The sequence below is a fragment of the Pleurodeles waltl genome, chromosome 3_1 (assembly GCF_031143425.1).
Source record: "Pleurodeles waltl isolate 20211129_DDA chromosome 3_1, aPleWal1.hap1.20221129, whole genome shotgun sequence".
In the NCBI taxonomy this organism is placed as follows: Eukaryota; Metazoa; Chordata; class Amphibia; order Caudata; family Salamandridae; genus Pleurodeles; species Pleurodeles waltl.
This window is the reverse complement of record NC_090440.1, coordinates 1,881,029,910-1,881,050,832: the sequence shown is the minus strand read 5'-3', so window position 1 is coordinate 1,881,050,832 and position 20,923 is coordinate 1,881,029,910. Positions and strand designations below refer to the sequence as shown.

General features: G+C 46.2%; 1 protein-coding gene across 1 annotated transcript in view; it reads right to left on the bottom strand.

The window, feature by feature from the left end:
• Positions 1 to 20,923, bottom strand: part of ADAM23 (ADAM metallopeptidase domain 23) — an 842,294-nt gene that overhangs the window by 296,789 nt on the left and 524,582 nt on the right. The gene's annotated exons all lie outside the window — the stretch shown is intronic.

The window sequence follows — 20,923 nt, the reverse complement described above, 5'->3', positions numbered from 1 at the left end:
TTGGCTTTGCCAATATGTTGTAGCCATGTTGTCACCAGCTGGTCCGCTGTTCAGCATGGCTAAAAGTTAGTACGTGAGTGGCGTGGAGTGGAACGTCATCAAGTAGAGTACTGTGTCATCGAGTGGCATAGAACGGGGTGGCATACAGTGTTGTGGAGGGTCGTGGAGGAAGTGGAGTTTTGTAGAGGGGAAGAGTGGGGTAGAATCTCACAGAGTGAAATGATATAGAGTGTTATGGAGTGGTGTAGAGCCGAGTGGAGTGGTAGGGTGAAGGGTGTTGGGTAAAGCACAGTGGAATGTTGTAGAATAGAGTGGTATAGAGCAGAGTAGATTGTCATAGAGTGTAGTGGCATAGAGTGGAGTAGTGTAGTAGAGTGGAATGATATAGAGTGGCATGGAGTGGAGTGGCACAGAGTGGAGTTTTGGAGCAGAGTGGAGTAGTATGTCAGAGAACAGAATAGAGTAAAGTGGCATGGAGAGGCATAGAGGGAATTGCATAGAGCATCGTAGAGTGAAGTTCTGTTGTAGAGTGACATAGAGTGTGGTGGAGTGGAGTAGAGTGTCAGAGTGGAATAGAGTTTAATGGAGTAGAGTGTGGGAGTGGAGTGTTGTATAGTGGAGTAGAGTGGCCTAAGGTGAAGTGGCACAAAGAACAGCAGTGTGAAGTAGATTGGCATAGAGTACTGAGGTGTAGAGTGCATTGTTTTTTAGTAAAGTGTTGTAGAGTGTTTTTGCATACAGAAGAATGGTGCAAAGTAGTGTAGAGTGGAGTTGTGCAGCATAGATTGCAATAATGTAGAGTGCAGTGGCATTGAGTGGAGTGTCACTGGGTGGAGTGGGGTTGCGTAGAGTGCAATGGCGTAAAGTACATTGCTTCAGAGTAGAGTGAAGTGGTGCAGGATAGACTGCAGAGGGGAAGAGTGGCTTGGAGTGCAGTTGCATAGAGTGGCATAGAGTGCAGTGAAGTGGAGCAGTGGTGTAACAAAGACCCCCACAGCCCCTGCGGTGCAGGGGGTCCACCTCCAGGGTGGCAGTAAACAACTGACGCCACCCCAGCTCCAGCGACGCCTCCCTCAGCACACTACACAGTGCACGGGCAGCAGGCCTCCAACTGTGTCCAGTTGGGAGGGGGCCCCTAAAGGTACTCAGTGTGCCTGTGCCTGTACATCCTCTGGGGTCTGCAGTGGGCCTATACTCCATCAGTGCAACCTTAGTGGCCACACTGTACTCTCTCTTTCTCTCCAACGTTAGTCTATATCAGTTTTCTCTTCCTAAATACAGTCATGGGGTGTTCACTTTACCTACAACTCTAAACACTATTTTGTTTCACTTTTATCTGTACTATTCCACTACAATCTGGTATCTCCTCTGTTAATTTATCACCTGAGTGCCGTCTGGTGGACTAGTGCACGAATGTGAGTATATACTGTGCTTATGCTCTTTCAACACAGTCTTAGGGACTCTCCTACGCTATGTAGCCATGTGCCTTGAATTTATAAGCAAAGTCTAGAGTACTCTTCTGTGCTGTTTCAACAAAGTATACTGATATCTGCCAGGTTATCTCACTGCAGCCTGAAGATGTGTTGTGTCCTCATAGCACTGTCTGGTGGCCTCATTTATTACTTTTTTAATGTATTTATTTATGTATTTAATTTTTTATTTATTGTTATGATTTTCATATCGCGCAGACTTGACCTAGAGGCGTCAGAGCACTTTACTCAAAAAGATCAACAACAAGTGGATAATGCTAAGAATTATTGTAGGACATGTGAGTATCAGTGTGCCCCTCACAAAGAGGAAGTAACATATTCATAATATAGCAGTTAAGTGCAGGTGATATCAGCAAATGGGACATATGCTATAGCATGTAAGGGTCATCAATAGATTGTGCTAGGTGAGGCTGTGGCACAACCATAGAGGGTGTGCAGAGGCATGGGGAGTTAACTCAAGTGATGTTCAAAGAGGAGCGCTTTGAGGTCTTTATTGAAGGTGTCATAACAGGTGTTGACTGCTTTCGTTTAGCTCAGTCAAAGGGTCTATCACAAGCATGCCATGCCTTATAACAGTATGGTGGGCTACCAGGTTCCTTTGCCTTTCACAACACCATCTGGGGATTTCCCTGGTCAGCAGAATCTGTTAATCTATGCTTTGCACCAGCACGCATGAGTTTTGTGGTCTCCTATGAATGTATGCATTTAGTACAGGCTTGATAGTCTCCAGTGAAGTTCCACAGCATATTCTGCCATCGTGTGTGCCTGCCCTCACTTAGCTCCATTTGATGGCTGCAGTTGGCATGGTGCTGTCTCTCCTGAGCCTGTGCCATATAGATTGCACTACAACTTCGAGTCACCTTTTCAGAGGATCACCAGCACTTGGCCTTGCATGGTAGGGTTGAAGCACTAAATTTAGAGAGGCAGCCCTAAAGAATGCAAAGCTGGTCTTAAAGGCTCTAGGGCTAGATTATTGGCACTAACTTGTTAATGGCTAGCTCTTCCTGAGGGCAGATCTGACAGTTTGCCTTCTTTATGCTTTACCTGGGTTATGTGTGACTGAAGCTATGAGATAATTAGGTCAACAACTAAAGCCAAAATGATTGGAATCCGTTATGAAGCAAGGGTGTTGTGGGTCTAGTGCAAGCAAGAAAATAATCACTTATTGTTTGGTAGTAAAGCAACATCCACTAATTTGGGTCTGGTAACCCCCTCACATTCAAGTGTCTCGATGCAACTGTGCAAGCTGCACTATTGATAGCCACACCTCTGATTCATACTGCCATTGTTTGTTAATTGTGTAGATGTAGTGGGCTTGCAAAGCCTCTGTTGCCTTTGGGTATCAGTATCAGATTTTATAATTTTTTTAAGATTAAGACTAAGATCATCGATATACTGTAAGTACTTCTTTTGGTATAATTTGTCAAAGTTTAGAAAATATATGATTTTAATTACGCACCATAAATGGAAGAATCTTTAAGAATGCATAATAAATCAGGCAATGCTCTCACAAGTGTCACCTTCTATTTTTAGGTTGCGGTCCTCAAGAGGTCCTGTGGGCCACTCAGAGAAGGTTAGGCGGTTTTCAGTTCAAGCAGGAGCAGTGGCTGAAAGCCTTTGATCTGATGCACAACGGAGAAGGGGACCACTTGGAAACACACTGCACAGGTGGACTCAAAGGTAAGCCCGATGGGGCCCCTTGGTGGGTAGAGGTTACAAGGGGTTAGGGACCCCTAGAGCACAGCTGGTTTGACGATGCAGGGACAAGGGACGCCAGGTGCAGACAGGTCAGTCAGGAGTCGCATGTTTGGAATCCTTGGAGCCAGGAGCAGGTGACTTGGAGGGTAGATCGCAGGTCAGGAAGGACACTCTGGGGGATGGTTTTTGGGTGCTCTGAAGTCCCTCAACTGGTACTTGCTTCTGGACTTTGAAGAGTCCGGAGTGGACTTTGCTTCTGGGTGTCCAATGTTGGGGTTCAAGTACCCAGGGAAATGGTATGTCTTAGGCCATAGAAATCCCACTACCACGAAACGTGGCACACTAGTAGGTTTTGTCCTTTGCGTATGTCTTGTGAATTTTGGTCAGGCTGCTGAGTACAATTCGCTAGTCAGTGGCCGGTCAGTGAACAGGACTTCACTGGTTCCTTGCTTGCAGGTTGCAGGAGAGTGATACCTTCACTCTAAGAGAGGTCCTTGGTGATTTGCAGAAGGCTGGAAGTGCTTTGAGGTTTTAAAGAATCCTTCAGATTTCCAGGTGAAACCTCAGTGGCGACTGTCGAACCATAGGAGCAACAAGCACGGTTTTGTGCCTTTTTCTTGGTGCAACAGGACTTCTATTCTCATTCCTCTGATCTTCTTTGTTCCTTGTATTCTTGTGTCCATTGAATCTGATCTGCTGGTCTAAGGATACCCATTAAATACTGAATTTAGTGGGCATTAAAGGAATGGGCCACCTACCTTAGGGAGGCTACATCCACTCAGTGACCACTTCCTGTGGGATAGGGTCACATCCCTTACCCTGATTGGCTATTTTTCTGACATTCAAGATGGAGGAAACAAAATGGAGTGTCACCTCACCTGCCACACCTGAGGGGTGGTGTAGGCTGAGGGGGGCCACTTCTCCTTCTCTGGTTACGTTTTCCCACCTGTTTTCCTGCTTAATGTGTGGAAAAACAGTTGGGGGTCAGATTTCAAGGGCAGTAAAGCCTTTGAAGCTGACCGCTGGTGCAGGTTGGCTGCACTCAGAAATGGCTTTATGTTCTGGTTCCTGAGAGCAAAAGGCTCTCACCCCAGGAGTCTAGAATTGTGTCTGGTGATGGCAGGCTGCTTAGGACCAGTCAGCAACCATGCCAGGGCTGTTTGCAGCGGGACCTCTACGGTGCTCTCTGGGTACATTTGTTAATAAACCCAACACTGGCAACAGTGTGGATTTATTATTCTGAGATGTTTGATAACAAACAACCCAGTATTCAGAGAGGCCATCATGTAGCTGGGAAACTCCTAATAACCAGTGTTGTGTAGCTATTTTAGCCATATTTTAGACACATTATTTTAGCAAACTAGGCCTTCCATTGTGCACGTTAGCCCAGTTACATTTTATTGAGAATCACCGTATTTTTCTAGCATTAGCCACATTTGCGGTATTGTTTTATTTTCTCTATGTAATTGTTCTTTCACCTAGGAAAGCATTATGGTCCTCATTACGACCCTGTTGGGTGGAGGAGAAGTGGTGGTAATACTGCCAACGGGCCGGTGGAAAAAAAATGTAATTAAGACCATGGTGGTTACCGCCATGGTCATCTGCCACTTCTCCACTCTGACCGCCAGGGTGGTGACGACCGCTGGGCTGGAGACTTCGGTCTCCAGCCCGGCAGCCGTCACCAGACCGCCGGCGGTATCAGTACCCTGCATACCACCATGGATTTCGGGTGTTTTAGAACCACCATGAAATCCATGGCGGTAGGCACTATCAGTGCCAGGGAATTCCTTCCCTAGCACTGATAGGGGTCTCCCCCACCCGAGTCCTCCCCCCACACCCCTGACCCCCTACCACCTCCCAAGGGTGGCAGGACACCCCTCCCCAGCCCCACCCCCAACATCAACATACACATCCTCTACACGCACACATACACTACAACAACACATACCCACACACATACAAACAGATATGCAAACAGACCGACCCGCACACATTTTCCAGACACACAAGACACCCCCGCATGCATACACGCACTCACACCCCCCCTCTACATACTCACATGCACACCCCCATGCACTCACACAACACCCCTCTCCCCTAACGGATGATCACCTTACCTTGTCCGGTGACTGGGAGTGGAGGGGATCCATGGGGGCTGCTCCGCCACAAGCTCCCCGTCACCAGAACACCGCCACACCGAATCCTAGGTTGGGATTCGGTGGGCGGTGTTCTGATGACGGGGCGGTGGAGGTGAAGCAGCCTCCACTTCCCCGCCGACCGCCAGTATGGCTGCTGGCAGCTCTCTGTCCGAAAAAGGACGGAGGGCTGCCAGCAATCATGATTCGCTGCGTGGAAAACCGCCTGCACTGGCGGTCTTCAGCACAGCGGTACCTCAGCGGTCTTGGAAAAAAACGCTGAGGTTGAAATGAGGGCCTATGTTCTTAGCACGGCATTCATTTCACTTTGTGCATTCTTCAAGACTGCAGTCAGATAGGGTTGCGGCAAAAAGTGTATGTTGTGTGTCCAACATTCACAGAAACATACCCAACCTTACGTGGGGACATTTTCCTAGAACATCAATTGTTTTATTATAAAAACACTTCTCTGTCCCATACACATTAGAGGGAGATTCCAGCCAGATGATCATGTCTGCATGCTAATTGCTGAATGCCCTCGCTACAGCTGCTTGCTTAGAATGCAGAAAACCTGACCTATATGGGGACGGTGTCTTTCTAGACAACAGGCTTCCTTGCTCAGGTATGGGGGATGATGTCTTCCCAGGGGAGAAACCCGAAGGGCGGATTAGGGCTTATCATGCTGTGCTCTAACAGCTTAGGTAGGAAATATAAATATAATTCTTGGTGACAGCATGGTGGGACAGTTTTTGTGTTTCACTCGCTTTGTCACAATTTTTCTTCTAGTGCGTTTTATCATCCTAGTCATTGCAATACATGCCATTTTATCTAACATGTAGTTACTTCAATAAACCATATTGGACTATACTCTGCTTATGTTGGTCTTTGCCTGCGTGAGACTATTGTAACTGAGAGAAAGGGATGAGATCTGATCGACCACGATTCCCCTGAGGAATCTTCTCTGTCATACGTCCAGTTGCCACAATCATCCCTGCTTTTGGGTGGAGATGAGGCTCTGCTAGTTGGCTGGAAATCCTGGATTGGATCAACAGGTGTCACATGGTGTGGGATTGTACTCAGTAATCTACAATACAGGTGATTCTGCCACCCAAATCCAGCAGTCTCATTTGGATAATGAGAACCTACGCAACACCAGTGTCCAGCACATGCATTTGCTATAGGTTCCCTGTACACTTACTATGTCTTAAGGTTTTGCAAAGACACAGGAGGGCATACTTCCTCATGCATACATATACTCTCCCATGCATTATAGTGTACCCTGCCCTAGGGCTGTAAGGCCTGCCAGAGGGGTGGCTTACCTATATTGCATGCAATGTTAGTAGACATGGCACTCCCTTGAGTGCCGTGTCGAGTTTGCAAATTTCGAATACATCTTGTCATGCACTTGCAATGGCTGTCTTCATGAGGCTGGTGTGGGGCCTCTCAGAGTGGCACAATGCTGCAACTCTGGGGGGTCCTCTTCAGTACCCATGCCCTAGGTGCCAGGGGGATCATTTACTAGGGACTTTCAAGGGTGGCTGGAAGTGCCAAACATAGGACAGTTTTGGGGAAAGAGATCTGGCCCTGGGAACCTGTTTGGCAGGGATCCAGGGCACGCACAGGTTGAAACTGCATAATTTTCCAGGCAAAAGGTGAGGGCTACCATGTCAAAAGAGGCCCTTTCTCACACTAACCCAATCCCAAATGGAAGAGGATGACCATCCCTTTCCCTGGGGAGTCTACATCCTCTAAGTAGAAGAATCCGGAAAGGCCATCTGTACTGGCATGGACGGTCCCAGGTCTGTGTTCCACTTTAAAGGCCATTCCCTGTAGAGATTTGTACCACTTAAGCAGTTTAGGGCTTTCATCTGTTGAAACCACCTAAGAGGCATGTGGTCTGTCTGAACTATGAAGTGACAGCCAAACAGGTATGGCCTCAGCTTCTTCAAGGCACAGACCACAGCAAAGCCAATAGAGTTCTATGGCACTTCATTTCTGTTCCCTGGGGAGAAGTCATCTGCTTATAAAAGCAAGAAGCTGGTCATGTCCCTCATCGTTGCTCTGGACTAGGACTGCTCCTATCCCAAGTTCTGGGACGTCTGTTTGGACAATAAACAGCCTGGAGTACTCTAGAGCTTCCAGGACTGGGGCAGAGCACATTGCATCCTTCAGAGTATCAAATGATTTTTGACAACGCACTGTCCATTTGATCTTTTTGGGCATTTTCTTGGAGGCTTGTTCTGTGAGGGGGCAACCATGGTGCCATAATTCTTCACAAACCTCCTATAGTACCCGGTCAAGGAATGCCCTGACTTGAGTCTGGGTGGTTGAGCTTCCCAATCCAGAATTGTCTGTATTTTGGGCTATAGTGGCTGAACTTGGCCTCCACCTACCAGGTGGCCCAAGTACACAACATTTCCTTGCCCTTTCTGGCACTTACTGGCTTTGATAGTGAGGGCTCCCTTTTACAGGGCTCAAGGACCTTTCCAAGGTGAATCAGGTTATCCTGCCAGATGAGGCTGTAGACAGCAATATCATCTAGATAAGCTCCACTAAAGGATTCCAACCCAGCCAGGACCTGGTTCACCAACCTCTGGAAGATGGCAGGGACATCATTTAATCCACGGGGCATGACAGTGAACTGATAGTACCCACTTGGGGTAGAGAATGCTGATCTTTCTTTTGCTCCAGGGGTCAGGCCAATCTGCCAGTATCCAGATGTAAGATCAAGGGTACTCAGGTATTTGGCTGCCACTAATCTCTCCATGAGCTCATCAGCTCTTGTAATTGGGTGTGCATCATTTTTGGTTACAGAGCTGAGGCCCCTATAGTCCACACAGAACCTCATTTCCTTTTTCTCCCCCTTTGTGTGAGTCTTAGGGACTAAAACTACCGGGCTAGCCCCGGGGCTCTCAGAGGGTTCAATGGCACCCAAATCCAGCATCTTGTTGACTTTAATTTAGATGCTTTCTTTGACATGGTCTGGCTGCCTATAAATGTTGTTTTTGACAGGCAAGCTGTCTCCAGTGTCCACATCAAGGGTACATAACTAAGTCCTACAAGGAGTCAGTGAGAATACTGGTTGAGGACTTGCCTGCAATCAGCCTGTTGTTGTCTTGTGAGGGTGCCTGGCAAGACCACTCCATCCTCATTACCATTTTATGGAATGCTGGAGAGAAGATCAGGGAGAGGTTCACTCTCTTCCTCCTGTCCCTCATCTGTAACCATGAGCATGATCACATCAGCTCTGTCAAAACAGGGCTTCAGGCGGTTGACATGTATAATCCTTTTGAGATTTTACAATTACCAAGGTCAGCCAGGTAGGTGACCTCCCCTTTTCTTTCAAATATGGAGTAGGGCCCAGGCCACTCATTTTGGAGAGCCCTGGGAGCCACAGGCTCCAACATCCAAAGTTTCTGCCCTGGTTGGAACTCCACCAGTGCAGCTTTTTTTATCATACCGATGCTTCTGGAGCTCCTGGCTGGCCTGAAGGTTTTAGCTAGCTTTTTCCATATACTCAGCCACCCTGGAATGAAGGCCACATACATAATCCACAATGTCTTGCTTAGGCTCTTTGAGAGGCCTCTCCCAGCCTTTCCTCACAAGACTCAATGGAACCCTCACAGGATGCTTAAACAAAAGTTCAAAGGGGGGAAAACCCTTCTGTGGCACTTCCCTGTATGCAAAACGGAAACATGGAAGTAAGATTTTTTCAGGGAGTTCTCCAATAATGCCTTTGAATGTCTAGTTAAATCTTTCAATCAGTCCATTGGTCTCTGGATGGTATGGGGTAATGAACTTATAGGTTGCTCCACATTCTTGTAACATGTGTTTTAAATATGCAGACATGAAGTTTGAACCCCTGTCTGATACTTCCTCTTTAGGAAAGCCAAGCCTGGTAAAACATACCCAGGAGGGCCTTGGCCACTGCAGGGGCAGTGATGGTCCTAAGAGAAATGATCTCAGGACATCTAGTCACATGATCCACTACCACTAGGATATATCTATTTCTTGAAGCAGTTTGAGAGTTGAGGGGCCAAAAATGTCAACCCTTACCCTTTTGAAGGGCACCCCAACCACAGGTAGTGGGACTAAAGGGACATTCAGGTGGTCTCCTGCCTTGCCGCTGGCTTGACAGGTGACACAGGGCTGACAAAAGTCCTTCACCTTCTGGGACATTCCAGGCCAGTAAAAGTGATTAACTAGCCTGCTCCAGATTTTGATTTGGCTAAGATGCCCAGCTAGAGAGAGAAGAAAATATATGCACTGCTAGGGCACTACCACCCTCCTGGTTGCACCAGGCTTGAGGTCTCTGGCCTCAGTGTACAGGAGTCCACCCTCCCAATATACCCTGTGGGTACCACTGATACTACCCTTTCTTCATGTGCAGCTTGCTGCCTCAGACTTTCAAGAATGGGACAGTTTTTTGTCCCTGGTACAGATCCTCCCAAGAGGGTCCCCCTGGTCCCAAGAGCTCTGGGTGATAAGGCCCAAGCTCTGCAGGCTCAGTTCCCTCTGAGGTTAACAAGTATTCTTCCTTGGAAGAGGGGTTCTGACTTGTGGTCTTTTCAGAAGCTGGTCTCCCAGTCTTCTTGCCTTTTGTCTTGGAGGGTTGGTTCATTCTTCTAGGATCCAAAACCTCTTGTTCACTCTGGAGTCTGCTCTGTGCCCTGATTCTGACACAACCCCATTCTGTGAGTCCAGGCTTTGCTACATGGGTCCTCAGAACAACATCAGCACAGGGAGATTGCTCCAAATCCGTTCCAAGCAGGCAGTCTAAAAGGGATGGATTGGGACACAGCCACCTCTTTTTGTCCAACTACCCCCCGAACCAAAAGATACTATTGCCATGGGATGGATCTTTGTGACATTGTCAGCATTGGTGACAGGAGATGTTTTCCCTATCAGGTACTGATCTGAGTGGACCAGGTGCTGAGTCACCATTGTGACACTAGCCCCAGTATCCCCCAAGGATTCTACCTTAGTCCCATTAATTAAAGGGTGCTGTCTGTATTTTTCCATGTTAGTAGGCCACACAACAATGGGTAAAACCATTCCTCCCTCAGTGGCTAATGTTGCCTGTGTGGGCTCACTGATATGGTCAGGCCACAACTGTGATCCCATCTTGATATTGGCAACCACATTTACTGCAGGTGGACTACAGCCATTTTTCTTCTTTTTGCAGCTCGGGTCTCTAGTTTGGTGTCCTCTGTTTTTGCAATCATGGCACTAAGCTTTGTTGGGATCAAAGTTCCTACCTTTGTACCCACCCTTAGGCTGTGAGGAGTCTTGCGGCCTACCCTCCTGAACAGGTTTATTGGGGCCTAACAAATATTTTTTACCTTTATTTTGGTTCCCATCCTTCCCTTGGGAGGACTTTTGGCCTTTTTCTTTTGGTCTCCCCTACCAGTGGTTGTTTTGGTCACCCTTGTCTTGACCCAGTGTTCCGCCTTCTTCCCCAACTTTGGAGGAAAAAGTGGACCTAGGTCTACCAGGAGGCAATGTTGTTTTTCACTGTAACAATTACTCAACAGATGCTCTTTCATAATTAAATTATAGAGCCCATCAAAATCTTGTACCTTGTTACCTTCTAACCAGCCACCCAGCATTTTTACTGACTAGACCACAAATTCTACCCAGGACTAGCTCCGGGTTTTTTGAGTCTCCCTCATTTTAATTCTGTATTCTTCAGTTTAAAGTCCAAAGTCCTCAATCAGGGTAGTCTTCATGAGGTCATGGGACTTGGCATCTGCCCCATTCAATATCAGGAGTCTATCCCTGCAATTTCCTGAGAACAGTTCCCACAACAGAGAGCCCCAATATCTTCTCTATATATCACTGGCTATGCAGGCTCTCTCAGAGCCAGATAACCACTTGGTGATGTCTTCACTCTCTGTATAAGATGGGGCAACTCCTCTGGGGAGTTTCAGGTTGAAAGACTTCTCCTTCTACCTAGTTATTTGTATGCTGCCACCAGAGATGGGTCCTAGGCCGAACTCTCTTCTTTTAACTTCTATCTCCAAAAGCTGGACTTCTAAAGTCAGTCTTTTGGTTAACCTTTCTAGAGACAAATCCTCCTCTCAGGGGGCTCCTACTTCTGAGATGGAGGATCCTATCTCATTATCCTCAGCTTTATTGGAGTGTTCTTGATTTCATGTTTCTGAGGGTTCACCCTCATCCACTAGGTGTGCAGTCTCATATTCTGCCACAAGCTGTCTAAGATTTTCTGTAGTAGCATGAGAACCAGTGTGAATTTGGTTAACTTTGCAGAGAGCCCTTAGTTGAGACTATCTCAAACCCATCCAAAAGGCCAGGTCGAGCTCCTTATCCTGGTTCTCTGCATCAGCCATTTTCCTCCCTAAAGTTGGGACCTTTTTAACTGTTAGAAGCTTTTTCTAAGGCCTATCTATAGTAAGGACTTTTTATTTCTAACCACTATTTTAGGGACCTAACCAGGGCTCTAGCAATTAATTTAATTTTTTTTAAAAATAGTCCAATTGTAAAATACAACTAGGCTAAAGAGAATTTCTAGAGTTATTCGTGCAATCACTTAGTGAAAAAGTGGTATCAGCAAATGCAAAGTCTTGTATCCCACCGCTGATCCACCAAAGGTAGGAGGCTGGCTCTCTATATAGTGTATGAAAATGACGTGCACTGTGCAGAGAGCCCAAGTGACCCCACTTTGGTATCCAGAGGTAAAAAGCAGACCACTTAATGCTCTGTTTTGGTGGTGGTGTGGGTGAGCAGTTAGACTTATCTTGGAGATGTGCTAATGATTTGTTGTACTCACAGTATCAATAATTGTGGACTTTCCCTTGGAAGAATAACTCAAGACCAATTCGCTAAAATACTTCTGATTTTTATAAAAGTTTTAAGACCAAGATCATCAATATATGGTAAGTACTTCTTTTGTTATGATTTTTCAAAATTTAGAAATATGTGATTTTTGTGCATAATTGCACACCATGCGAATGAATGGGAGAATCTTTAAAAATGCACATATAATTAGGCAATGCTTTCATACGTGCCACCTCCTATTTTTAGGTCCAGGTCATCGAGATGTCTTCTGGGCCAGCTGGAGGCGTTTGGGTGGTTCCTGGTTCAAGTGGGAGCAGTAGCTGAAGTTCTTGGAGCTGTTGCACAACAGAGAAGGGGACCACTTGGAAACATACTGCACAGGTGGACTTAAAAACAAGTCCAGTGGATCCGCTTGGAGGGTAGAGGTTGCAAGATGTTAGGGACCCCTAGATCAGAGCTGGGTTTGACAATGCAGGAGCCAGGGAGGCCGGGTGCAATTCAAGTAGGTCAGCCAGGAGTTGTGCGTCTTGGAGTCCTTGGAGGCTGGAGCAGGTCACTTGAAGGGTAGATTGCAGGCCAGCGGGGCCAATCTGGGGGGTGGTTCTTGGGTGTCCTGAAGTTCCTTGATGGGCACTTGCTTCTGGGCTTTGGAGAGTCCGAAGTGGACTTTGTTTTGGGGTGTCGCACATTGGGTGTCCAGTACTGAGGGCAATGGTACGTCTCAGGCCTTTGCGGCTGCAGGCAATAACGTTTTTACAAGAAACAATTCCCCTAATTTGTTTAACACCAACTACAGTTGATACCTCCGCCTGATGGAGTCTCGCAAACCAGCAGGCCGATCACCGGAGCTGAGCTGCTAGATGACAATGCTCAAATATCAGAGCTCCAGTCCACCACTAACAGTGGGTAGTTGTAACTTGGATAGGGCGACAACTTTATCCTATATTCCAAATCAAGTCACCTAACACTCCATTCATCATACAAAAAACTTTGCGGAGCAAGAAGAATTGGTAAATTCATAAAGCAGTAGAGTAGCCTTGAGAGATTTACCATCTTGGATAACGTGATCCGGCCCTGGATAGGAATGGGGAGCAACTTCCAAAATATGATTTGGGGCCAGGTAAGGGACATACCGTTCATTAAATTTCCTTTTAAGAGATCACAAGCAGAATGGTATGTCTTAATGCACAAATATCAGAACTTGTGAGCCTCACACTTGACATGATAGATGAGTATCTACCATTGTTATGTAAATAGGGCAGTCACAGTGTAATGAAAGCAGGTTTTTGACCAGTTAACCCCCGTACTGCAGGCAGTTTGAAGGCATTCAGATCTTGTGCTTTAGTGTCTACACCATCTCATACATCCCTTACATAAATGAGGACATCGTCAGCATATAACAATGCCATGTGATTTTTGCCTCCTAAAGGGATACCTCAATAAAGAAGTGGTGGCGCCAAAGTTTCCAGGGCTAGGGCACAAAGCAGAAGTGATAAATGAACAGCCCTGGTGTGTTTCACTGCCTAGGGCTTTCACCAGCACGTGGGCTGATTCTTCTGTGGAGCCAAGTCAATAAACAACCCAGCTTAACTCTTTCTGTGTTTGTTTTGGCTTGGAATGCTTTGTAGTCCAAGCACAGCAGGGACACAAGTAAGTGTGGATGGTGATCTTGTGACTCAAGTAGGTTGACATGGGCAATGTCATCGTCCATAGCATCAATTTCTAAGCCCAGTAGGGCTATCTTGGGTTGGTCCAGCTCCCGACTCAGCGTGGCCTGTAGGCCAAAGAGCACGTCTATGCAATGGCCTCTTATTAATGTTTCCTTGCGTCCCATTCTACTAACTGTGTTGAGGCTGTATTAGTGTTTTCAATGATATAGTTTGTGAGTGTATCACAAGTGGTTGCTCGGAACGTTTGGTCCTCCAGCACTGTGGGCCTCAAAAACAAAGTAGGCACTGGCAGAGTGTATCCACTTGCTTCCAGTTTAGTCACAGGAGGAGGGGATTGTGGGTTGAAAGGTTCCTAACCAAATACTTGGTATCTGAGATCAGCAGTTCTGCAGCCGGATGGCAAAGAAATCAGTCGAGTCTAACGTGTAAATCATGTGGAAGGAATAAAAAGTGCAATCCCTAATGTTGGGGTGCAGCATTCTCCAGCTATCTACTAGTGACCATTGTAAGTCCCATTACGATAAATAGGCTGCAGAACAAACTGTGGGAGAGTTGGGAAGGGGGGTGTGAGCGATCCAATGCGGTGTCAAGAACATAAATAAAGTCTCTCCCTAATATACAAGGTAAGTGAAATCAGCACATTAAGCAGGTCGATAAGGTGACCAAGGGGTGTGACTGGCCAATATTTGGCAAGTAGTAAACACTACTCTGTAGCACCGCAATTCCATCCAATATCCCTGTTACCAGGACGTACCTTCACTCTGGCTCGACTCCCACTGTGATAGTGTGAAAGAGGACGCTGGTCAGATCTAAATATGTACCCTTCTTTCATACCCTGAGTAACTGGTGCCGTAACATTGGACTCTCTAACCCAATTAGATTTTTAGTATCCTCTCCCTTAGCAAGGTGGGTTGCTTGCAAAAATGTAATATGTGCACTCCGCCTCTTCAGGTACTGACACACAGAATATCACTTCCTTGCCATATTCATGCCACTCATGATATTCCAGGTTATCAGAGTTAGTTTACCCATTCAGTATAGTGGCAAGGGAGGAGAAGAATTAAAAGCGCAAAGCCAAGCCATCCCCTAGCATCCAATACAGTGCAATACATGATATACTCGACAACATGAAAATCCCAACTCCCAAACCCAGGAAGGAAGGCAACATAAAATATAACAGCGTTGTGGTGTAAAACCTTTGGGTTGTAGCCCTGGAGGCCAAGGGCTGCAGTGTGGCAATGCAAGGGTTTCAAGAATGGCAACTTAGCCTGTCTCATCATGGCTGGGCTTTGCTGGAGTGCAGGAAAAGAGGGGGAGCATCCCAGTAGGATGCGATGTTAATGAAAGCCTGACCAGGAGGTAACATCTAAGTGTTTGTGAATGTTAAGGTAACAGAAGGAGGTGCCACGGACTCCAGGAGGAGCGGGAAGGCACATTAGTCCCTGCTGCAGCTCTTCAAGGCCATGGAGAGTGCATCTCCGACTTTTCACTATTCAGGGCTAGGACAGTTCTCCTATGCTGTCTAGGGTGCACTATCTTAAATTCTCGGTCCTCTCATCCAGGGGGTAAACGCTGCTGCAGGCGTTAATTAAATCATGACTTTGGCAGTTGGGGCATGAAGGAGGGGAGTAGGATAAAATACATGTTAGTCTGGGAGAAATCTGACCCCTTATCCAAAGATGCATTGCTTAAACTCTTCATAGAGCAGGCCGCAGTAGTGCAAGTAAATGAGCTGCCATAACCAGGGCGAAGATCCTCTAACGGCATGCTTGAGCTAGAGAAGGGCCACTGGATGCTCCATAAGCTGATCCCTGCAGGGACCATCTTTAGCGTAGTCCACTCCTGGTCCATGGGGGTTGCTGGCTTTTTGCATGAGTTGGTGAGTCGCTTGACTGAGGCAAGTCATGCCTTCATTGTTCGACCCAATCCCAGTTGTCCCCCAGTTCTGTGAAGAAGTATGATTTCTCCTTTGCAAGCACTTTCGGCTTTGCAGGGAACAACAGAGAGTACTTGAGGCCAGACTCCCACAATTTGTGCTTCATTCCCATGAAAGAGGCACTTTTTCGCTGTACTATGATAGTGTAGTCCAGGGAGATTAGAATTTGTGCATTTTCATAGCTAATACAACCCAGTTGTCTAGAGGCCTGTAGTAGTTCATCCTTGCCTCTGAAATGAAGTTCACACACACACAAATTAGGTGCACTGACTGCTGACCCAGTAGCCCCCGCCTGGCAGGGTTGCCAGGCAAGGGGGGCTGGGTCAGCACTCTATGCTCTCTTTCCATGTTAAAATGAGAAGAAAGGATTCCACAATTCTGGTGGGGAGCGAGGTCACAAAGAAAACCACACATGAACATGCTTTCTTGAATGATGGAACTGTAATCATTATGGTCTTCATTCTGGCACTGTTCACTGATTGGAAGAGGCAGGGTTTTTGCCTCTGAATGTTGTATTAAGGAATAAATAACACATTAAATAAAGATGTTAAAAAAGTCCCATACCTGCCGTCCTCATACAGACACAGACACACGCACATATATTAAGAGATTTGTAGTTCAAAAATGTGTATCAACTAGTATTTATATATGTCATCAGCTTATTCATACTCCCATGAAGAAATGAGATGGTAGACATTTGCATCTGACCTCCAATAAAGCATACTTCTGAGCAGGTCAATTTAGATATTCGCCCTCGTTTAAAGGGTGCTACCCCCGTCACCTCAATCTATGCCTACAGTAGAGTAAAATAAACATGTGTCCTGAAAACTTTGCTCACCTAGACACAAGTGATTAATTCACAATTTACTCCAAATGTCTGGCTAAGCTATTGATCACGAACATTGGAAACAAGCTGAAACAAGGAGAAACACAATATCAGTTGTATACTGTGCACCACTAATTTCCAAGTGTAATGGGAAGTGTCTGCGAGATCAGGAAGTGGAGTAACATGGTCCAGAAATGTAAGCCTCTCAAATGATCCATTTTTAGGGTTTATTGGTGCCGTAAACTATGACATCTCATCATGTGGGGGCAGTAAAGGCCCCAGGTTAGTGGCTATTCCTTCAAGGGTTACCAACGTGATGCTGAAGGAGACAGATTGCAGTTTGGTTCATAAAAACAATGCTATTCTAGCCCACCACTGCATAGTGATCACATTGACCATTCAGGCCATTAAAGCAGACAAAACAATGAAGGTCAGTGCAGGAAGTGAGGCAGCTCTCCAGGCAGAGTTACCACTGCTGTCACCCACACTTGTAGAAGTAGTTTATTGAGGCAGACTTAATTGCGGAGGAGAAAAGAGGGCAGCAAGGTGATTTGCTTACCTCTCTGTTATTCATGTGCTGTGTTGAGGTTCCACAAAGGTAGGGTCAGAAGCAACAGCAGCAGGGCAGATCAGCACGATTTAGACAGGGTTGTGCGATTCCACCAACCAAGGACTCAGTTCCATATTCTGGAAATACCACAGCAAGAGTGCTTGAAGAAGATGTTTTCTATGCTAATGGGAAGTCTCAGTGTAAAGCTTCAAGTCTTGGGCGCTGGCCAGCAGCTCACTGTGAATCAGTCTGAGCATCTTTACAGTTTTATAATACAACCAAAGAGGATGGAGATGATGTTGCATCTTCAGGTGGCTTTCTCAGAAGGTCAGCCCTTACCCTCCTCTCAGAATCTAGTGTGTTGGCTACTGCCTACCCTTAAGTGGCCATGTACAATGTGAAAGGTGTCTTCCCTGGCAGAATGCTTTATGTATCCTTCCAGACAGGGCTGGAGACACGGTACAGGACAGAAAATGAAACAGATTTTGAGTAGTCCTCTGTAAGCAGCATTGTTGCCTCATCTCACAAAAGCTGTTCTCTACATTCTGAACAAGTGTGCGAACAGCAAATATTAACCCTAGTCTCAGGTTCATTACTAGGGATCGCAAACCATCCTTATGCACAAATTTCAATGTTCGTAATCATTGTTGCAAAACAGGAGCACATTATGTTGGGCAACATTTCCTATAATAAATGAATGAATCCGTAGGCCCCCCCCCTCCACCCAAGGTCACGTGACTTACTTAGCATTGGATGGCCTGAAGGAATCACCACTGGATGCAGCTACCGCCTGGAAAACCATTTGCTTGCCATCCACAGCCAGTCTATCCATGGGATATTGAGTGTGGAAACCTCCTCAAGACTACAGGGCGGGGAGACCAATAGAGAACCCCACATCTCAGTGCACACAAAAGTGCTTGTATTGACCTCCAGATTGATGCTTTAGAGGTCTCTCTGGCTGCGACGCCCTATGAAGTATTTCCAGAAGACAGGGGGGCTTTCAAGAACAAAGCAAAATATGACGGAAATGACGCCGCTGGAAAGTGGCCAGGAACTTTTGTTCTTTCAGTAGCCAAGTCTGCTGAATCAATGAATTGCATTGGTTTCAGTGCTGTAAATGGGCCGGTACTGTCCGGTACTAAGTACCGGCACTTTTTTATTTTGAGAGGGAGAGTACCGGCACATCTCAAGAAAAACGTAGGCCCATATTTATACTTTTTGATGCTAAACTGCGCTAACGCAGTTTAGCGTCAAAAAATTTAGCGCCGTCTAACGCCATTCTGAAGCGCCATGCGGGCGCCGTATTTATGGAATGGCGTTAGCCGGCGCTAGCAGACCGGCGCTGCCTGGTGTGCGTGGAAAAAAAACACGTAGACCAGGCAGCGCCGGCGTAGGGGGAAAATGGCGTTAGGGCGTCTTAAAATGGGGCAAGTCAGGTTGAGGCAAAAAAATCGCCTCAACCCGATTTGCGCCATTTTTTTCGACGCCCAGACGCCATTTAAATGACTCCTGTCTTAGTAAAGACAGGAGTCATGCCCCCTTGCCCAATGGCCATGCCCAGGGGACTTATGTCCCCTGGGCATGGTCATTGGGCATAGTGGCATGTAGGGGGGCACAAATAAGGCCCCCCTATGCCACCAAAAAAAATTAAAAATATAAAAAATTATACTTACCTGAACTTACCTGAATGTCCCTGGGGTGGGTCCCTCCATCCTTGGGTGTCCTCCTGGGGTGGGCAGGGGTGGCAGGGGGGGTCCCTGGGGGCAGGGGAGGGCACCTGTGGGCTCATTTTGAGCCCACAGGCCCCTTAACGCCTACCCTGACCCAGGCGTTAAATAGTGGCGCAAATGTGGGGTTTTTTGACCCGCCAACTCCCGGGCGTGATTTTTGCCCGGGAGTATAAATACGACGCATTTGCGTCGCCGTCATTTTTTTAGACGGGAACGCCTTCCTTGCATCTCATTAACGCAAGGAAGGCGTTCACGCAAAAAAATGACGCTATTTGCCCATACTTTGGCGCTAGACGCGTCTAACGCCAAAGTATAAATATGGCGTTAGTTTTGCGCCGAATTTGCGTTGAAAAAAACAACGCTAATTCGGCGCAAACGGAGTATAAATACGGGCCGTAATACTTTTAATTGGAGAGTACCGGCACTTCTCAGAAACTAGCAGGTACTCTATATGACAGAGTACCTGCACTTCTATTTTTCCATTTAAAGCACTGATGAATATTTACTAACACTTAAATAATCTATGGATCTAAAATAAGCACTTGTTGCTTAGTTGCCGGGCCCTAAAGATTGCAACTTTGTTTGTAAAGTGTTGCATGGTTTCAGTATTTACATAGGACACGATGCAGCACTCATAGTACGCAAAGGAAACTTTGAAAAGATAGTTCAATTGTCATATCTAAAAAACCTTTTGACAAGAAAAATGTATGTGGTAAGTACGTGTGCATGACAGCTTGCCCGAACGTCACCTTCATTAGCAAGAACATATAACATGAGTCCCAAAGAACATCGGCATGCCTCACAATGGATGCCTGCTTTGATCATCACATCCTCGAGAAGCCTTTAATAACGAGAATTAGTGTTAATAAGCCCTTGTGGCGGGCTTTTTTTTCATCTGCTGTAACAGAACAGAGAGCTGCTCTGCGCACACAGGGGGCACCGCAGGGTTATGATGTACGCACAAAATAATCGTAAGGCAAATTCAATACTTCAAAAGATTGTTTTTACACCTGGCTGCCAAGTGGTTATGTCTCATGTTGTATGCAAATTTGCGCTGCTTGAGGAATGTGTTCGCTGAAGTTTGACACTAGGTACAGGACTTCTAGCCTACAAACGGAGATTGGTGAACAAGCTGATGACATTAAAAGGCAGGGAGAGCTGGGACATAGTCAATCATGTGCTAAGATTCCACTTTCCAGCTAAGCCAGTTCACTCTGATACCATGTTAGGTTTGCTTGAACCTTCTCCTTACCACTAGAAGAAGCTTGAAGCATTTCTTGATCCCTTGTGCCTCCTCATTGGAAGATAACTCATACACCACAGATAAGAAAGATAAAGATAGAAGGGCTAGTAAAAAGTGCTCATTTGAAGTCATTCCCTGTAACATGCGCTATCAGGGTTCACCTACCCAATGATTGCCAAATCTCTTGTAAATACCTATACTTACCATTGGTTGGGTCCGACCTCACTCTCCCTTCCTGGCTTGTTATTGGTCAGCACTTTGTCTGCTGTCACTCCTCACGTCTTCCTGCTCTGCTTTGCCTGCTATGCAGTGGTGTGGAGCTTGGCCCAAATACAGCTACCAGTCCTTCCACTGGCTACATAGTCTGAAAGTACTTTTTTTTAATATGCCATTTATGGGTGCATTTGCTATTGGTGGCATTGCCAGGTCTTAGTAATAATATTCATTGTTGCGTCATTTGCAAAGATTTTAGTAAGATTTTCTCTTTCCTATCAGCCTAAAATATATGGATTTTCGTTCAGCTGCTGACAACGTTTTTTATTGTCTGCTTTGTCTGTTTAGCTTGGTTTTGCCTACGACTCTGAAATACGTGTCTTTTAATGCCTCCAAGCCACAGCAGAGTACAGCTACTTCAAATAAATAAAATATTTTAGGTCTCATTATAGACAATCCTCCTCAGGACCTCCAGCATCTTGTTTATCTCTGCGAGTGTCCCCATCTCAGAGAGGGTTATCCTGCACGTCAGGCTAACTTCAATATATCTTTTCTACCTTTCCTTCTTGCCATCTATACTTTATTTCACTATCTTCATTCCGCACATCTTCTACCCTACTTTCACTTGTTCCTG